At 42.8% G+C, this 16,293-nt stretch overlaps 1 pseudogene; it reads left to right on the top strand.

Annotated features, from left to right (window-relative positions):
- Positions 1-1,619: 1,619 nt before the first annotated feature.
- LOC147703729 (cytochrome c oxidase subunit FA4-like) lies at positions 1,620-1,848 on the top strand (annotated as a pseudogene).
- The last annotated feature ends 14,445 nt before the right edge of the window (positions 1,849-16,293 follow it).

The following is a 16,293-nucleotide window of genomic DNA, read 5'->3' on the forward strand; positions in this document are numbered from 1 at the left end:
ATCCATGCCCTCCATGATGTTTACATTAAAGAGACCCCACAGAAAGACTCAGTCCATGCACCACTGAGTACCCCTGGGCAAAAGGCCCCAACAACAGCCAAAGAAAATCGAAAAACACACTAAAATCACCACAATCCAATGCCATCCATGCCCTAAAGCATGTTGAAATTCAACAAATCAGTTGTATCATGCACCCATAACTAACCCTGGTCCTACTGGATACTTTGGCTACCCACAATATATTTTATTTAATGTTCTGAAAAAGTTCCAAAATTGTAGTTGCAGCAAATGTAATGCCCCAAACAAACTTACTTGTGAAATTTCTAATCCAAAAGTGATCCAAAGAAAGTCAAAAAGGCCTCAAATCCAAATATCCAGCAGCATCCACAAAAAGTAATCGTTCCAGGTCAAGATCCAAATCAAAGTAACCAGGGCATGAACAAAGCACTGGGAGGAGCCTGCTGGACAGGAACAGGAAGTTGGAGACTCTGGGGCACTTCCTTCCTCCCACCCCCGCCAAAATGGACTCATTGCAAAAAAAAGTAAAGGCAAATGTCAACCTGAGGAGTTATTCTGATAAAAATCATCATTTTCAGAAGGTTTATGCTGCCTGCTGGTGGATTTCTTGTGCAGAATTGCAAATTTTGCAATTTCGCAAACGGGAGACTGTTGCTGCCCGCCGCATCTACGTGTTCTCAATTGTTTACTCCCGCGATGCGTGATCACGGGCCTTTATGACGTACTTGCGTTGACAAACTCCCGCTGTGCAAGGTGGCAAGCCGCGATGACGTAATCGCGGTCGACAAACTCCCGCGGGATCCCGCAGCAAGATCCAAAATGGCACAGCAGACGCAGACATGGAGAAAAACAACTCTTCAAACGCTGAATGACGGTAAGTGAATGCCGCACGCCGCAATATTGTATTTGTCAAGGGCGACCAAGCAAAAAAATCCGCTGCGTGCGAATTTTCAAATTTTCGGCAAATTTGCGAGAATTAGCGGATCGCGAATTTGCCGAAAATCCGCAAATTCCGCTAGCGGAACGGATTTTACACCCATACTTAGGTTAATCCAAGTCGCTGTGTGGAACATTCATATTTAACCCATCCAGCAGCTTCCTGGTGGCTACTGTACACAGCCAGTTCTTCCATAAAGTGTATGGCTTTCCTGGGAAGTGATGTTCATTCCCCCTCCCGCCCCCCAATCTACCATCAAGTGATAATGTAATTTAATTTGCAGCATTCAGTGATAATGGGCAGAAAACATACATTTTGTGGTGTTCCTTGACTGAAGTGAACAGGCTTTAGAATCAATATAGTTAAACATTCCAAGGAAACCCGATAGCAAAGTGATTGGCTGGTCCCATTGTGAGCAAACGAATGTGGTCACATGACCATGAAAACCATTCAGAGGCCACCAGAATAAAGTCATATGTCCAGGTGTAGCCCTGATCACTCACAAGCCTGCAGCATGCCGCAACCTGTCAGCTCATTCTTCTGATCGAATCACTTTTAGTGCTGGAAGATTATAAAAAAAAGTCTGTCCCTTTATTGAGGTCTTGTACTATTCATTAAAGTCTACACCGGAAGTCTAGTGACTAACCAGAGAATCGCGGTTATCATGTTCAGCTGTGTGCGGAGCAATGTCACAAAGAAGCCAAACTTTATCCCTGTAACCGCTTTCATGGGGCTTGGACCATTGGTTCATTAATGCACGCGTTGCATGTGATGAAGCATTCGGAGGCCACTTGGGAAAAAAACAACCCTGAACTTTGGAACAAAAATACTACCCACACAAGTTGGGTCCAGAAACCATAGGTTACAAGGAACTAAAGAAAGAAGGACCATGACTTTCGAAGCACAACCTGCGCAGTCAGTGAGCTGTACAGAAGGATGGTGATATTCAGACGCTGATGACCATCAAGCCCTTGTTTTTTTATGCTGCATAATTACTTATAAGGGAACGTTATCAGCAATTCCATCCTTGTAAGTCACATTTACGTTACGTGCCCTACATTTCCATTTGAGGTGTATATACAATGAATAAATATGTAAAAGGTGCACTTAGGTTTTTAGACTTTGATTGTGTGTAAGGGGTATAGAACATGACAGTGCGAACAGGGATTCTTCCCAAAAAAAAAACAACCTTATATACGTGCCTCTTGTAGTACACATGCCCACTTTAGAGCTCCCTCAAAGGTAGAACCCAGTCTCCATCATCCAGACTGCTAGAATGCACCATTTGTTTCTTCTAAGTTCCTGGTGGTTCTATTATTACATCTAGCAAGGCTAGTGGAGTACCATGTTGTGTGTGGTCAGCCCTTTGCATGACTACCGTAGAAAAAGTGCACGCTTTCCCCACACGTTACATTTTGTGTCCGAAACATGAGCACCCACCCCAGAATGTATACAAACCCAAGATATGTGGTCCCAAACATTTTACAAATTCTTTAAGGGACACAAGTAAATACAGAAGTGTGTGTTACAAAGATGAAAGTGTCTACCTCAGCTTTTGGTTTCATTAATAGATGAGCCACTATGTGACGCCAGACAAGGATTCTTGTAAAATTACCAAGACTAGTATCAGACATGGTTAGAATGAAGAGTCTTTGTTTACTAATACACTCATGGTTACTATACTTTGAAGACTTAGGTTAAGGCACCCACATATTTCTATAAATTGAATTAAATATTTAAATGATTTGAGATTCCAGCTGATGCACCCACATATTGCCCAACACTATAAAGCAGGATGAGAGCCCTCTCCTATACAGAGTAGCCCACAACACTGACATGGATGGCAGCATGAAACAAGAGGTGACATGTTTGTGTGGCTACATCTTGTAATGAAAGGTGGAATGGACAGTGGGCGGCTATTTGCTAAACAGAAGGGTCAATCTTAGAAGAAACCTCTATTAGAAAAAGCTTCTCGTTGAATCACTATCGCCCAACTACAACCTGCGGTTGGCTATTGAGGGTGGAGAAATTTCAAGGTTAGCTTAGGTTCCAGAAATTATGATTTTTAACCACGAAAGACCAAACAATTCCAGTAAAGAATAGGCCTCAAGAAAGTTCTACATGCTTGGTATGGACTAATTGCCCCTTGTTTCCTTTACATTTTAAATGCTATGAGCTTGCCCTAATTTACGGGTCACTTTGTTCACCTCTAATTGTCTTCTTTTGACCCCCTCTCCTTCCAGCATTTTGATACTTTGCTTCTGTGATTTTTTTGCCTCGTGTATTAAACTTGTGATTTGTACCTCCTCGTACCCACTATAGTTTTCTGCTAGGAAATGGAAGCTAAATCCACCTCTCTGTTTGAAACATTTGAACGACTACTCGTTCAAAATTAAAATGGCCGTCTTATTACATATACAATCTGCAGTTGATGGATAAGACTTGACTTTCAGAAAACTGCTATTTTCAGTATAGCCTTTTGGGTTCCCTTGTCTTACACTAGCTGCAATGTTTGCAATGTCCCTTGCCCACATCTAATTCTCGAACTTTCAAGTTGCACTCCTGGGTGTTCTACTAACGCCAAAAGATTTCTCAAAACAAGAGCTCCATAATAACACATTGGCTCCTCTACTGAGTTTATGGTTTCTTCCTGCCCAAGTTTCTGTTGTAATCTTCTATGTCAGCTTTGGATTGTGGAGCACTGTGCTCAGTGCGTTCTACATTCCCTGATAGCTGATGGTTCCACTCTCTGGCAGTTACTTACGGACCAGCCGGAGGGAGAGCCACGCATTTCCACTCGGATGATTGATCTTCAATAAACCTGACAATTTATATTACTAAAGAGTCCTGTCAACTTACTACATTTTGGCGACATCCTGGCTGTTGTATTCCCGAGGTGGAAGTGGCTGGAACCAAGCGTGAGCACGAAGGTCGGTTCAGCGTTGTTCTGAACATGGATTAGTGCAGAAAATAGAAGGAGCTTTGTTGGCTGTGGATACGTGTACTGTGAGTAGCGTCGTTTTGGCAGAAGTCGGCGTTTTCGAAGTATTTGGAAAATCTGGCAGTTGGAGTGTAGCGCGAGCTGGAGTGTAGCGCGAGCTGGTTACGGTGACGTAGGGAGATCTTGAGCTAACACGCTGCTGCGTTGTTTATGCTCGATCGCCTGTAAAAACATCACGCAAACCACGCTCGACGCGCTACTACAACAAGGCCGATTCCCCATAGAAAACACGTACACACGATGTAGCAGCCATTTTGTTCACAAAGTCAGCTCCGGTGAAGAGAAAAATATCGATCAGAATCAAGATCGACATTTACTTGAGGTACTTTACGCATTTAAGTAGATTTTTGAGAGGTATTAATTCACTATAACTTCATTATTTAACTGTACTGTGCTCATAGTTTTTGGAACTTCAAAGGATTTGAGATCATATTGTCAATTTTAATTTCATTCAGTTTCCATGGCAACCACCTACGAGTTTGTTGGTCAGAGGTTTTCATCTGCAACAAAATATTTTACTACCATAACCTTGCAATTTATTTTTCTTTTTTCCTTTTAAAGAGTGATTATACTGGTACTCAAGCATTCATTTTTTTGTTTCCTTTATTTGACATTCCTTTTGTTATGGCTAGTCAAAGCACCATAGTTACCCCACCTATATTTTTAGCTTCTCCTGGACCACTTGCAATAGAGTGGGAGGACTGGCTGCCAATGTTTGAGAACTATATTGATGCAATGGATGGATCCAAATTTAGTGCAGAGAGGAAAAAAAGCTTTATTGTTGAATAACCTTGGGAAAGAAGGGCAACGTATTTTTAAGTATCTGCCTGTTGCAACCTTACCTAATGGTAATTCCATTGAAAATGTCTTTGAGGAAAGTAAGAAACGTTTGGAAACTAGATTTGCAAGAGAAATCAACATAGTTATGAATCGTCATCAATTCTACACTCATAAGCAAGGAGAAAATCAGTCAATAGATGAGTTTGTATCGAAACTAAGAGAGCTATCCTTGAAATGCAAGTTTGGTGCGATGACAGATGAAATGGTACAAGACCAACTTATTGTACAGTATAAGTGCAGGAAAACGCAGGAAAGACTTTGGGCAGCGAAAAACCCAACGTTGAAAGATGCTATTGAAATAGCAAAAGTACTTGAACACTCACAATACTGTATGCGTGAGATGAACAAAAAAGAAGACGTTTTTGGCAGCATTGCTTCTTTAGTACCTTGTGGGGAATCAGAAGTTGGAGCGGTGTCTAAACCTGGAAAGTATTTTCAAAGAGTACATTATCAAAGAGGAAGGCAACAATTTAGGTCATGTTACAGATGTGGGGGCGCTCACAATGCAGACTACCATAAATGTCTGGCCATCGACAAGAATTGTTTGAAATGTGGACGGAGAGGTCACTTTTCAAACATGTGCAGAAAATCTTTTAAGCAAAGGATTGCAACTATAGATGATAGTAGCGAAACTACACCTGTTTATACTGATGATGTGTCTTTGCAGGTAGATAGGATTTTGTGTGTTGATGATCCTGATGATCAAATTGGTAGGAAGAACCGACCAAAGGCTGAATTTAGAGTTAATGGTGTAACTGTGGAGTTGATGGTTGACTGAGGATCAATGTACACTATTATTCCCAAATGTATTTATGACAAACTTTGGCCTGGTGGGGAATTACATCCCAAAGATATCAATCCTGGGGGGTATCAGGGAGAAACCATCGTTCTTATAGGTTTCACAAAGTCAACCATTGAATTTAAAGGCAGATCGATAGACGGTAAAGTCTATGTTGCAAAGGATGGACCACCCATTTTGGGATGGATGCATCAATTTGACTTGTCCATTATTATAGACCCGAGGGCTCCGACACAGGTATTACTTGTAGAGGATCCTTCTTTGGAAGATATTTTGAAGGAAGCTAAGGATGTATTCAAAGACAAATTGGGTTGCTTTAAGGGATATGTGCATAAAATAATTTTGAAGCCAAATGCTATCCCAGATCAGCATACAGCAGGCAGGACACCTTTAATAGCCAGGGAAGCGGTGAAAAAAATGCTTCAGGATATGCTTGATTCAGGCGTGATTGAACCAGTTGAGAGCTCCTTATGGGTTTCGCCAGTGGTTATCACTGAGAAATCTGATGGCAAATTTAGGTTTTGCATTGACCTCAGGTCTCTCAATCAAAACGTGGTGGTCGATACCTTTCCCCTCCCTAACATTAACAAATTAATTTTGGCATTAAGTGGTGGGAGAGTTTGTTTAAAATTGGATCTTAAGAACGCCTACCACCAGATTAGATTACATGATGATTCTAAGTCTTTGACAGCGTTCATTACCACGGAGGACATTTACCAATGTGTTAGAATGCCTTTAAATTGTGCTCTGCGGCAAGTATATTCCAAAGGATGATGAACGTCCTGATTAAAGGGATCAACAATATCATTTTCTTTCAAGATGATATTTTGATATTTGGGGACACAGTTGATCAGCATAACCATACCCTTCGTGAGGCTCTATTCAGGATCAGGGAATCAGGAATAACTCTTAGGCAGGATAAGTGCAAGTTCTTAGTGGATAAGGTGGTTTATTTAGGGTATGAAATCTCAGAACAGGGAGTGAAGCGCAAACAAAATCTGTTTGATGCTATTCGATTAGCCCCCGTTCCATCGGACAAAGATAAATTGCAATCTTTTTTAGGATTAATCGAATATTACTCCAAATTTATTAAGGATTTTTCTACTAAAACAGCTGATTTAAGATCTCTTTTAAAGAAAGGGGTTGGCTTTTCGTGGAATAATGTTCAACAGATTTGTTTTGAAAACATAAAAAATGACATTTGCTGTGCAGAGGTTCTTACACCTTTTGATACTAAATTACAATCTGTACTTACTGTGGATGCAAGCGCTACTGGTCTTGGAGCAGTTTTAGCTCAGATCCACAATGGTAAGGAGAAAACCGTAGCGTTTGCATCAAGAACTCTGACCCCATCGGAAAGTAATTATTCTGTCATAGAACGTGAAAATCTAGCTGCTGCCTGGGCTTGTGAATATTTTAGAACCTATCTATGGGGAACCAAATTTACACTTAAAACGGATCATAAACCTCTTATAAGAGTGCTGTTACCGGGGGGCGATACAAAGTGTCCGGCTGGATTAGCAAGATTGCTTCTCGTCTCCAGGAATTTTGCTATAACATTGAGTATATTCAAGGTTGGAGAAATATACAAGCCAACTGCCTCAAGATTGTCGCTTGATTGGGAGATGGTTGATAAAGTTGCTGTTTTGAAAAAAGAAAATGAGGGGGCTGTTGCTTTTATTCAAGATGCTTTAAGTATGTGTGAACCCCAGGCTTTAAGTAGGGATGTGTAGGTCAATGCTATGTCTACTGACAATGCTATGCTAGAACTTAAGAACCTGATAAGAAGAGGTTGTAAAAGGGAGAGTACTGTTTCTATCACCAATAGGCCATTCGTTAAAATTCTAGATGAATTGTCAGTGTGTGAAGATATTGTGATCATGAGGGGGGACATGTTCATTCCTCCGACTTCTTTGAGACAAAACTTAATCAAACTAGCACATGAAGGACATTTGGGACAAACTCGCACAAAACAGAGGTTAAGAACAAATTGGTGGTGGCCAGGTATGGATGCGGATGTGAATTTATATGTTACAAATTGTCAAATTTGCAAAGAGAGTGATAAGCGTTTGAAAACTGGTATACAAGCATCTTTAGGTCACATCTCTAATCCGGGCTTACCTTGGCATACCGTATGCATGGATTTCATTGGTCCAATGAATAGTCTCAAGGAAAACTTACGTTTTGGCATAGTTGTTGTGGATGTTCACACAAGATGGTTGGTAGTAAAGTTCTCCAAGGATATCACAACTTTGACTACCATAAATGTTTTGAAGGGTATTTGGAAAGATGAAGGGCTACCTTCAGTGCTTATAACAGATAATGGCAGGCATTTAACATCTCTGGAAATGAAAAAAAAAAGTGTCCACTTGCGGTATCAAGCACAGCCGTACTTCCCTATACAACGGAATTGTTGAGAGAGCCAATCGTCTTATTAAAGGTGTTATCCAAATGGCCATTTCCAGCGGTAACAACGTAGACTCTATGGTATGACATGGTTTGGGCTTATCGCTCTAGTGTAACCAACAAAACGCCTTTTGAAATGATGCGTGGGAGACCACCCAACACGAAATTGGTTCCCACATGGATCAAGGACATTGTAACTAAAGATGTGTTTTCCACCAGTCCGTCTCGAATTGCTCCACATGGTAAAGTGAGCTACAAAAGGAACTTAGACAAGAGAATTTGTCCTGGAGACTGGATTAAAATATGCTCTGGCAGACCGGGTGTTTCGTTTAGGAAATATTTAGGTCCTTTTAGAGTTGAACTTACTTTACCCTATTGTGTGGTGTTGGAAAATGGGGAAAAATGGAATTACAGGCCGGTGGCTTTGTACCAGAAGGGAAATGTATGTGCAGAAGGTAATGGGAGTTCAGAGGTTTTAATTAAGAACAAGAGTGGTGACAAATGTTTAGACAATATGTTTTTGTCCATGTCTGATGGTGACCTTGTTTACAATTCCCAGGAGATCTGTGCTCCTCAAAGAGTAGTACAGGGAGGAGGTGATGCTCATGCTTCTGTTCCTGTAGATTCCCTTGTGGTGAGTCAACCTACCCGGGAGGTAAGACTTTATAGAAATCGTTACCCTCCTGGTTACTTAAAGGATTACATATGTAAATAACTGAACCTGTTTACTTACTGATACACCTATTTGCATTGGTAGGTTATCTGTTACTCACTTTCGCATATTTGTTAGAGAATAGACTTCTGTAATATTTAATCATCTTTATGTATTTATCCTAAATGTTCTTCCTTAATTTTTATTCTTCCAGACGATGTTTGACTTTTGTTTGAGTAATGCTTCAGTATTTTATTTCATGTCTTTTGTTTAAATAAAGAGAGGATATGTTGTAATCTATGTCAGCTTTGGATTGTGGAGCACTGTGCTCAGTGCGTTCTACATTCCCCGATAGCTGATGGTTCCATTCTCTGGCAGTTACTTACGGACCAGCCAGAGGGAAAGTCACGCATTTCCACTCGGATGATTGATCTTCAATAAACCTGCCAATTTATATTGCCTAAAGAGTCCTGTCAACTTACTACAGTTTCCCTTTGCCTGTTCGTGCTATGAAGCTGTGCATGTCTTAAGGATTTGGGAGAAATGTTGAATTAAGTGACATATTTTCTAACAATTCAAGCCTGCATGATGTAAGATCATATTAAAATGTACTTAGACTTTCACACAAAACAGCAGTCTTGTCTGGGGCTCCAAAATCCATAAAAGGACCCTGGGTAGAGAGACAGAGGGAGAACGTTCATGATCGAGAAATCAGTTCAAGTGAGCGAAACAGAAAAAGGTCACTTTAGCAGAGGATCGCAGAAACAATTGCTTTTACTGGCCCCATGATTGAACCCAACGTAACTACACCTTTATGCAGTCTGCTCTTTCCCACACAAGGGACAATAACCTTCCCACAGTTCTTTTTATTTTAATTAACAGATGCAACCTTGTTGCTATCAAGCATGCTACTGTGGCCCACTCATTAAAACAGCAAGAGAGTTTTGAATTTGTTATGCACATGACCGCTTAGCTCACACTCATTTTGCAAAAGGCAGCAGAACAATTAACAGCTTAATTGTGTTATCTGGATTGTGCGGACTACAAATTAGCAGCTATGCATGACCAGAGTAATGCGCATATCCTACAAAAGTTGAACAGTACACTCTTTGCTACAGTGGCCATCAAGCTGTTCAGTACACTGCTTTCTGTCCGGAATAGTGTAGTCCAAGTTTTGGTATTTTTTGATAACCAAAAAAAAGTTACATTTAAGAGCATGATAATTAACAACCTGGTACAGTATATCTTAATCTCAACTGTCCCCCAAAAACTGCAAGGAAGCTTAGATATTCATATCACATCCTGCAACAAGAGTTTGTATGATCTCCTTGAGAAGTTTGTCTGTGGGACATGTTGTCCCAATTTGCCATACAAGTACTTACTGTCATTTGTGGATTTAATTTGATGGCAGAGCATAGAGACTGGCTCTCTTCAGTCTCATCCTAAAGCATTATTAGGTTTATCCCCCCTGGCCTATGTGTGCTGTCATCCAATGTATGACACTGGAGAGATCATGTTTGCCCAGGCCAAGAGTTTAGTGGATTGAATGTTTGGCACGTCATATGCATTCTGCATGCGCGCACTTACTAGCATTTGTTATGGTTTAACTAAGCATTCTGTTGTGCTTTGTAATAAGGGCTCACGCATGCAGCTGACTAACTGCAACCTTTAGTTGCTGTTGGGCAACATGATAACAGAGGAGGCTGTCAAGACAAGAGCACAGGCGTGCCTCCATTGCCATTTGGCATCCTTTGGTAAGAGTAGCCTGGTTTGCTGGTACTCCACACAACCTCAGGGTTGCTTTGGAAGAACACTTGGCATTTTTCAACACTTTCCACTTTGTCTTAGAACACCAAGCGCATTGCCATGAGAGCTCTCACACAACTGGTTCGTGTGCATTCTCTATGTATTATTCGGCAGCACACGTCACCGCGTAGCATGGTGGCAATTTTTATTTTGGAAGGAGAACTACAGTCTGCCTTCTCATTCAGTAACAGACACACCACTTCGTCTTGATTGTCATTGAATCACCACACACGAGCATTCTCATCAACAATCTGCCTTAACACTCTGTAATGGGCACACCTTTTCTTCAGAGAAGGACTCTTCCATCACTGCATACCAGCCACGAATTGTAATATTGCAAGGTATTTCATTTAAAGATTGCCTACACACTCAGTAACAGGAATACCATTTCATCATTGTCACAGTACTCTGCAGTGATTTTGTATTTTCATTTAGGTACTTGTGTTAGGGTTTCAGCATTACATTTTATTACTGCATTTTTGGTCAAAGTATTTTCGTTTGTCTTGAGTCTTGCCTGGAGTCCATTGTCAGATACTGGAGCACATTTAAGGTACACTTCAGGCTATGATGTGTCCTCAATTTATTTGAATTGTGTTATCTACCTCTACATTTGAGATGTTGGCTGTTTTTGTACAGGTTTTTTTTTTCCAAATTGCACATTTACTGCATGTTTCTCATGGCGACTCACCAGTAAATTACTCAGCCACCTCCTTTTCCAACTTAATCTGGTAAACCACTCCTTTGGCTGCCATAGATGCCAATGGGTACAGACCAGTGTGCAAATTTGCCTTTTAATTTGGAAGCATTGGCCGTTCTGGCCAACAAGTTTTTGACAGCTTACCGGCTGTACCAGGGCCTTCTGAAGATGGTCAGTGGAATGTTTAAATGGAGGCTATCACTAGGATGTAAAAATAATTCTCAGAAGCCTAACATTAAGGGGCGGCTCCTCCGCTACGCCGGAGGAGCGTTTCCCCACTGCTCTGTGAGCAGGAAAGGAAAAACAAAATGATAATTCTGCATTATCATTGTATCATTGCAGTCAGCTGGTTAGGGACGGGGCTGAGCCGTGACAGGAGCAGGGGGGGGGGGGGGGGGGAGGAGTGGTGATCATTCCAACCACACAAGGCAGTTTGGCAGGCCAAACAGTCATGCACATTTAGCAATTATTGCACAACCTGGGTGGAGAACATGCACAGGCTGCCACTCCATGCCAGAGTGTCGAACCACCGAGCTCAGACCAATCAAAATGGGTCTGTAAGGCGGATTTGTGATCGGTTAGGTGAGTCTGGGAGCCTGTGTGCTTCCTGCTTCTTGTCCATTGAGTCCCGGCATAGACTGAAGAGGACTGCACCAGCTGGCCTGCAGCCTAGTGATTTATTTTTAAATGTATTTTCATGCCCCCAACCGCCGTTAAGTGACAGCCACCACTGATCATTATGCCTGAATGTCATCTTCTGCAAGCGTAAGCAACAACCAGATGAAAACTTGGAAGAATATGCAACAGCCCTTAGAGTTATAATTAAAACGTGCAAATTTGGTCCTACTTAGACACTTATTCGTGACCAGTTTGTATTTAACTGTTATTCAAGGAAGATTCTGGAAAGATTGTTGAGTTGCAGGAATCAAACTTTGCAAGAAGTTGTTGAATTAGTCAAGAGCTCGAGAGATCACTAATTGTTTTCCAAAGTGAACCTTTTTTAAACACTGGCAAGATGTTTTGGTTCAGGTCATAGGTGTGGGTCAAAAACTCATCTCAGTAATTTCCCTGGCTGTCCTACTGTTGGCAAGAGAGGTTTACTGTGTAAAAAACAAAAAAGGATAATTTTCAAAGTGCGTGCAAGAGTGTGAAACAACCTGTGAAGGTTGTAAGTGTAAATGTGGATATATGCGCAGAACCCTTCAAATGTTGTCCACATATTGGACTGTACTGATCAGTCCACACCTGAGGAGAGTCCATCATGTAAAGGTCGCTTTGGTAATGTCATCGATGGTCATAGCAGATTCTGGGTCACCCATCACCATTCTGAGACACCACATTTCCTGAGTCGTGGAGCACTAATTGCACATTACTCCCCACAGAAGTTAATCCCAAGACGTTCAGAGAGAATGATATCTACATGCTTGGCTACTTCAAAACTAATGTGTCTTGTCTGGATAAAGAAACCTACACTAAAAGTGTATGTAGCACAGAAAGGCAGAAATAGTATTGGGTGGCAGGACCATGCCAAAATGAACTTATATGAATTCCCAGGTTCCGACAACCCTGTAGTGGTTGGTGAGGTTCCAGCATCATTGGTTGGTGACAAAGGAAACTGTAGACCATATCCTGGACGGACATTTTTTCCTCACTGGCTTTTTTTTCCAGCACAGTGCCAGATAATTTTACTCTTGTACTGGATGCTGCAGAATGTGTGGCAATGAGATGTTATGGCTGGGCATTAGTCTGCTATGAGTGAGCAAGCATGGTAGAATGCTTATGCAGAAGGATGCATTTTGGGAAAGGTTATGGAGGACACATTCCAAGGTTTGCAGGTGGAGACATTCTTAGTTGGCGATTTGGAGAGAGAGAGGAAAAAAAAAAAAACTCATGTCACTTTGGTTAATGGAGTTGTCCTTAAAAGGGATTGTGTGGCCTCACTGTAGGAGAGTAGGGTCTGCTTTCCTATGGTGACCCCACTTTTTGCTTCACTGGTTTTCGACTTAATGTGGCTGTGGGCCTGCTAATCAGACCCACAGCCCTGCTGTTCGCTCTCTAAATTCACAACCATGTACTTTAGGTACATTACCAATTGGGATTGGGTCACCTTATGAGCCCCTGTACAGTGTACCCAGGGCATAGGTCAATCCAAGGCCTACCAGGGGCTGCAGCATATCTTTTGCCACCCCTGGTAGGCCATCCAAACTGACAAAACTGGCTGATCACTCAGCTGGGGCAAGGTCATGTAATCACCCCTTGCTTAGATATAGTATACCCATGTCTAAACCTATATCTGGACACATTACCTATAAGTCACTCCTATGGCAGGCCTTAACAATCCTGGAGGCAGAGTGCTTGGTTTTATGTGAGATGGTGCTCTAGCATGAGCTGAGCCTGTCTGCAGCTTTCAGAACCATGTCCTTATAGCTGTTCCAGGGTATTGCCATACCATATACTCTTAAGTGCATTATAATCCTCGCAGTTAGATGCTATATTTGGTTTGGCTTTATCGAAACATGTTGTGTAAGGTGTCATACGCTTTGGAATACTACCCCCTCGCCAATTTTGGCGAGGGGGGTAGCATTCCACCCTTCTAGAGGGAGAAGACGTTGCTAACAGTAAACACGGTTTAAACTAACCAGAGCCTCAGCATCACAAAATGGATGCTGCTGCCACAGACACAAGTCTGGCCTCCTGCTGCTGACCGAAACTCCGGCAGGGGAGGCCTGGACAAAAGGTTTCCTGTCACAAGGAGGTGTTACACCACCCCAGACAGGAGATAGTGGATTGAGTCAGGGAGGGCGAGTGAAACTAGACACTGCCTGGGGCACACAAGGTGTCCCATGCATAGCCCAGTTCAAACTGGTGCTGGGGCACTCCATCCCCAGCTCTGGCGCAAAACTGGACAAAGGGAAAGGGGTGTAACCACCCCCTTCCTGGGTCCCACCCAGAAGAGAGACCTAGCAGGTAATCCAGCCCCTTGATTTGGAATAAAGGTAGGAGCTGTGTCCATAGACCATAGATAATCCCGACTGAAACTTTGAAACAGAATTCTGGACCCTTAGACATCCTACTCTATGTAGAAGACTGAAGAATCTCCCTTTTGGTCAAGGAGTGACCACCATGCACAAGCAGGCACCATCAAGCGCTCCAAGGTTTGCTTTGCCGCTGCTCCCGCTGGAGCTCGAGCGACAGATAGACAAGAACCAGACTCCCAACAGCTCAATCCACAGCAAAGCTGAGACCCGTGGAGGCGACGTGAGACCGGCCATCTTGAAAAGCCTGCTAAATGCTTCCTATGCAGCTATCAAGGCACCCTCGAAGCTGTGCATTGGCATTGAGAAGCCCCAGTCCCGAGTAGCTCTTGCACCGAAGATCACCTCTCCACACTCAGAGTGCTGCGTGGGGCCCTTTTGCAGTTTACTGCTTGATGAGTCTGTCTGGTCACTTGCCCGTTGGCTAGCGGCCTCTGGAGCAACCAGACCAGCAGTGTAGTTTTGTAGGATAGTCGTCAGACTGGCCCTCGCTCCCCTGAAAAGGAGCGACCCCTCTGACCTTGCTGGTCCGAGTAAGAAGCAATCTTCAAATCCTGCGTTGGTTGCATTTGCCAAGGCCTGTTGACTCCAATCTAGAAGCCGACACCGCTGACAGTGAGAGCCTTTGTGGGACAGCCCGTGTCCACCTCCTGGTCATCGTCGATACCTCCGGGTCCACGTGGCAGCAGAGACAAGCTTCTCAACAACCACCTGATTGCACCCAACATCGCCTGGTTCCATCCTGGTCACTGTCTAGTGACCCACTCTGTCCCCTCTGCTTTCAGGTACTCTAAATCTTCGAACCTCCCTTGGATCCAACCGGACTCTTCTCTCCTGGCCGACTGCAGCATCTTCACCTCCAGGCTCCATAGAACTCCACGACGAACCCAGACGCACTTTGACACCTATGTACCCGCTTCCTGTGGGTGAGGTAACGCGAGTACTCCGGTGCTCCTGTAGTAGTTTACACCTCTAGTGTCCTAGTTTTAAGTGGTTAAGTTCTAGTCCAGTCGGAAGACTTCCAAATCTGCAACTTTCTAACTTTTACGCACCATTGACTTCAATGGTGCACACGTGCTCCTTCAGGCACTGCACCCGTATCCTGTGGGCCTCCCAGGTCCTAACTGCTGTTAGTCCAGTGTAGCCCCAGTGATTCTCAAGGCCCTAGACCTTACCATTGTTCGTGACGTGGTTCTTATACCACTATTTTTGTATATGGTTTTAGGGGCCACCGGGCCTATCCATAACTGTGCAAATTTTGTATGTTATTCTGTGCTTTTGTTTAAACGCTTCTGCCTCAGTCCTCAAAGAGTACAGAGGATTATTCTAGTAATAAATACATATATTTTATAATATATAACTTGTGTCGTCCTTTCATTTGGTATTAAAAGGATTGCATATGGTAAAACAGCTGGCTTCACATGCCCTCTTGAGTTTAGCCTAAGACTGCTTTTGTCCATGCTACCACTAGGATAGCTGGTCTATAAGGTTGACTTACAACCAATCACCATAAGGGTTGTTTGGACTGATACAAGGTGCTCACTAGTATAGTGAACATCATACATCAGGCCAACCTCACACCCACCTACAAAACTGTTCAACAAAATAATGTCCTTGGCCCATTTAGTTCACGGGGGAACCACCAAGACATGTATGAAGGTTGAGAAACCCTACTGGTGCCTGATATGAATAGTTATGCTCAAGATGGAGAGGTGTCCTGAGTGTCTACACAAGCACTGGGAACGCATGCATGCTCTTACACCCGAAACCTGAGTCAAAGAGTACTTAGACAATACTAGGGTTACATTTTGCAGGGCCTTAGCCCACCTTACCAGTCCGTGATAGGTACACCGGGTTTCTCTTTGATTAGGTCTTGAGGCGGATGCATCATTCACAGAATCATTTTACTCCGACACAATTATCAAATTCTTAGAAAGTATTTTTGTTCTGGAAGCACACCGAAAATTGTAGTAACAGACCGCAGTACACACTTGGTGTCTAACCATATGAGAAGATGTTTGTGCAGTATGGACATTGAACAAAACTCAGTTTTCATCATCTTCCTTGGATGGGTTGGTTGAGTAGTGCAAGAGTATCATTGA

This window comes from Lissotriton vulgaris, chromosome 7 (assembly GCF_964263255.1).
Source record: "Lissotriton vulgaris chromosome 7, aLisVul1.2, whole genome shotgun sequence".
NCBI classification, from domain to species: Eukaryota; Metazoa; Chordata; class Amphibia; order Caudata; family Salamandridae; genus Lissotriton; species Lissotriton vulgaris.